The sequence below is a fragment of the Notechis scutatus genome, chromosome 1, assembly GCF_049901735.1.
Source record: "Notechis scutatus isolate UNSWTSFEM ecotype Mainland chromosome 1, rNotScu1.2, whole genome shotgun sequence".
Lineage (NCBI taxonomy): Eukaryota > Metazoa > Chordata > Lepidosauria > Squamata > Elapidae > Notechis > Notechis scutatus.
The window spans coordinates 295,011,458-295,016,214 of record NC_142009.1 but is presented as its reverse complement, the minus strand read 5'-3'; positions in this window follow the sequence as shown (position 1 = coordinate 295,016,214).

The window sequence follows — 4,757 nt, the reverse complement described above, 5'->3', positions numbered from 1 at the left end:
CTGGATACTAGAAAATGTGAATAATTTTTCCAGTTTCTTCAGTTCCTCTCTGTGCCCCTGCCCCATCCCTCCTCCAATTTATTACCTCTAAAATGATTTTTGTGGCATACCCTTTACTTTGTTACAGTAATAAACATGATGGAAAACAGGATCCAGAGTTGAGTTTGAATATTTGAGGAGAAAATATTGCTTCAAACATACAATATTTTTAGGAAATTTCAAACTAAGGCAGTATATATGAAATCTAAAATTGACCATGGAAGCCACAACTTTGCTCATAAAATGAATGTAAATATAGTAAGGAAACACAGCTAATCAACTGGACCAGGAAACAAGTTGATGAAGGAGATGCCCCTTCTCCTTATTTCTTCACTAGTGTGCTGGCACTAATGGCACTATGGGGACTCTAAAATTTCCCAAATATTGCTGAACTAATTCTCAGCATTTTACTACAAGCTCTCTTAGTCATGGTGGCATAGTGGTTAGAATGCAGTACTGCAGGCTACTTCTGCTGATCATCGACTGCCAGCAGGTTGGGATCTCACCGGCTCAAGGTTGACTCAGCCTTCTATCCTTCTGAGGTTGGTAAAATGAGAGCACAGATTGTTGGGGGCAAAATGCTGACTCCACAACCACTTACACAGGGCTGTAAAGCACTATGAAGTTATATATAAATCTAAGTGGTATTGCTATTACTGCAAGACGTAGAAACTGAGGCTGCTGAGAATTATAGTTTCAGTAAAACCTAGAAGATCTTGCCTTTGGGTTAATGGATAGAAAACCCGAACTGGGAAATAATCATATGTATGTAACATTTAACATACAGTGGCACAGTAGTTAGAATGCAGAACTGCAGGCTACTTTTGCTGATCACCGGCTGCCAGCAGTTTGGCAGTTCGGGTCTCACCAGGCTTAAGGTTGACTCAGCCTTCCATCCTTTCAAGGTCAGTAAAATGAGGACCCAGATTGTTGGGGGCAATAATGCTGACTGTAGAAACTGCTTAGAGAGGACTATAAAACACTGTGAAGCGGTATATAAGTCTAAGTGCTATTGCTATGTAAAACAAGAATCCATGGAAGGATGAATCCAACTGTGCTTTTATATGTATGAATGAGTCACATGCAGGACACTGGTCATTTGGAATGTCTGAGCAGATATACAAACTCTCAGATGTTTCACAAAGGTGAATATGTGTGCTCTATTTTACCTTAGAAATTACTGCCCCTAATTTTTATCCCATTATACTACTAACTGTTCTTATCCACCTGCTACTCATTTGGCCAGTTTGCAAGTAACTTCTGATCCATGATTTGATTTGATTTTTTTAAAGGATAGCACAGACAGTTTTGATGGTGACAGAAAGATGACACATTGGTAGCTTGTGCTCAAGCATATAAATTTATATTCATGTCTTAGTTAAACTATTATCCCTTCATATTATCAGATAAAAACTGTATAGAACTAAGGAGAGAACTACTAAGAGCATATCTGCATTTTGCCCATAAACATGCCAGCTTTATTCAACTGACTTATGAAAATCCTGAGAAGTTTAAATGAGACAGTTGGCAACAGCAGCCTAATGTATCCTCTGTTGAATAATTTTCCTGCTGTTTTCCTTCTTTGCATTCCAGAAAGTCATTGGCCAATCACTTTCCTTCTGTAGGGGGCGTGCATAAGCGCACCAACGTGCCTACCGTCCCTGTCCTATTGTTTCTCTTATTCTTTTATTTTTCTTATATGTAACCATTTCATGTATTCACAACTATGTATACATTTATACTTATTATCTTGTAAACAATTGGCAAATCAAATAAATAAATAAATAAATAAAATAAATACTAGTGATTAAATAATAGATAACTAGATTGATACAAACAAACATTAAACTTACATATATAGAATTAAACCATCAAAATGCTTATATAGGAAAGTACAATAACTAGTTTTAAAATAAAAAATCTAGTTTTACTGCTTTGTTGAGCTCTAATTCTTCAGGAACAATTTTTGCCAGAGTTGTCAGAAAAGAACACTAAACATAACACTTAATTTGCAAATCCTAGGTTGCTGGTTTGAAACATAGTAGAAGCTCTTTTTCTTTTATATATATTCCCATGAACAATGTACTTTCCTCCCCTACCCTTTTTTAAAATAAAATTTCCAATGACACATCATTTTATTTCTTCAGTCACTGGGGGATAATAACAGTCTCAAATGACTCAAAAAATGAAAAGGGGGGAGAGAGGGGAGAAGGGAGGAAGGAAAGCTGAACTCCTTGGCTTAGACTGTAATAAAGCAAAGTACACCAGTCAAAATGGTTAAGAATGCTTGAGGTGGCACAAAAAAGAAAAGAAAAGCAAGAAAAATTGCTCCAAATCCATATTTGTGAAGAGGAGGAATAGGGAGTCATGTTGTTCAATTCTATTCTTCAGACTAGACTTTAGGCCTATTCTGGCTCCAGAGAAACTGGATAGTGAGATAAGCTCTAAGTTTTTTTCTAAAATTCCAGTTTTCCCTACAACATTCCCTAACAAGACAGAACAGGGACAAGCAAGAATGTAGAATGTTTTTTTTATCTAGTACATTGCATAGAAAAGAACAAAATAACCACTCAACATGCCCATTGATGCCCTGGTCCCACCCTACCATCCTTGTTTAATTACTCAGGAACAATAGATCTGAAAGCAGTTCAAGAATGTAGTTGCAAATTGTTCAGTTAGCATCAAGATTTTAGCTGAGAAGAGACTGTTGTTGTCTGTGGGGAGGCTGAGTTATGCTTCTATTTTACCAATTACCTGAACGATAAGCTTTATAAGAAATTCTGCTTGAAAATGGAACATAGCCTTAAGCTACAGTGCTGAGCAATAATAAATAATAAATCAGTCTCTACTCCACTATCCCTTAAAAATGGCAGTTTAGTGTAATCAGCTGTGGAGGTTTAAAGAGCCAAAGAGTGTCTAATAGAAAAAAAAACATCCACACCATTTCCAGAATTAGGGAATTGACTATTGCAGACCACAGGTAACTCCATGGGTTTCAGACATGTGGTCCATTTGAAGCACAAGTTGGGAAAGGAAAAGACCACCAATCTCACCTGGGAGAATATTCTTTTGCCAGTTTGGATTTGCAAATAGGTCAAACCTTCCACAAATGGCTTGATAGAATTGTAATACTGAGGTACATTAATTAGCATGTATTGAATCTAGACTGCCATGCAGATGTTCTTTATTTGAATTGGTGGTGGCAATTGGGTCCATCCCTATATCTGTTTGTCCCTCAGTTGGATCAAGAAAGAAAGATTATTTTACAGCCATAAACAAGCCAGTAATGTTGAACACACATTTTATATTCTGAAACTTCCAGCTTCTAATTCCATTTTTTTAAAAAGGATGTGAGATTGGGAATAGAAAAAGATCCAGTCATGCCAATGGCCATTAGAAGAAAATTCAACATGTACGTTTATCCCTACAGGATGGTATCAGTAGTAGGATCCTACCTTAGTCGCTACTGGTTTAGTGGGTACCCCTAACAAGCCAATCAGCTGAGAGGAAGAAGAAATAAAAAGCTAGGAGCAACCCTCCCACCCTTCCATGCGCTTTTTGATCTTATATCCTCTCAGCTGATCTTTTTCCTCTTCCTCTCAGCTGATTGGAAGCATTTTTTTTTAATACTGGTTCAGCTGAACTGGTCCGAACCGGTAGCATACCACCACTGCATGATATGTATTGGAATGTAGGCCAATAAATGTGTCCCGGGATCATGTTGCGGGATCCAATCTGGGTCGATGACCAGGACCGGAAGTTTAGTCTTCTGAGCTTTCACACTCATGCTGGAGCCCATCCTCAGGGAATTTCTCTCTCACCAGAATATGTCTCTTACCATATTCTGGAGAGAGAGAAGTTACCTGAGGATGGGCTCCAGCATGAGTGTGAAAGCTCAGAAGACTAAACCTCTGGTCCCAGTGACTGACCCAGATTGTATCCTGCAATAGTATGTACTGCTTTGTTTTTAGTTCTGCATGTTGTCCAAATTTATCAACTGTACCTTGTATGTCAAGGATGGGTTTGCATAATGAGTAATGCAAATACCAACCATATTACAGTTTGTAGATGTGAATCCAAAATGGGGAACGGTTATTTTGGCTCATAGCAGGAAATGCAATCATCTAGATTTTCCTTTAGGCATGACGAGATGTGCAAGAGGCACCAATTCAGTCAGTATCTCTCAGCTTTGTCTGGCTTCCTTTAAAGATTTATGGGACTAGTTGTAGCATAAGCTTGTGTAACCAGAAAACTGGAACCAAGGAAGATTGTTAAGTCTCCATATCCCTGAGAATGCTGGCATTGCACTTCTCTTCAAAAACTTAGAAATGGCAAGCCTGGCTATTCAAGAGATTGGAAAAGGGTGCGGGGGAAGTGCTTCATGTAGAAATGGGGGCTTGGTTATCTTAGATATATTTTTATTAACATCTGTACACCAACTATTGGCAGGGACCATACTGTATTTACAAAAATTGCTTAAGAAAGCTTTTCTAAACATCTGAATATGTGCTTGTTTTTTAAGCAGGGAAAGATTTTTAATCATGCTGCAGATTTTACAGTCAACAGCAATCACAAAGCATCCAATTCTCAACTCAGCTAAATGCACTTTCGGCTGAGCTCATCAAGTCTCAACAGCTACACAAAAAATGCCCATCTTTCACATAAGCAGAAATAAATAAGCTGGAATAAAGAAACACATTTACTTCAGATCTGAAAAA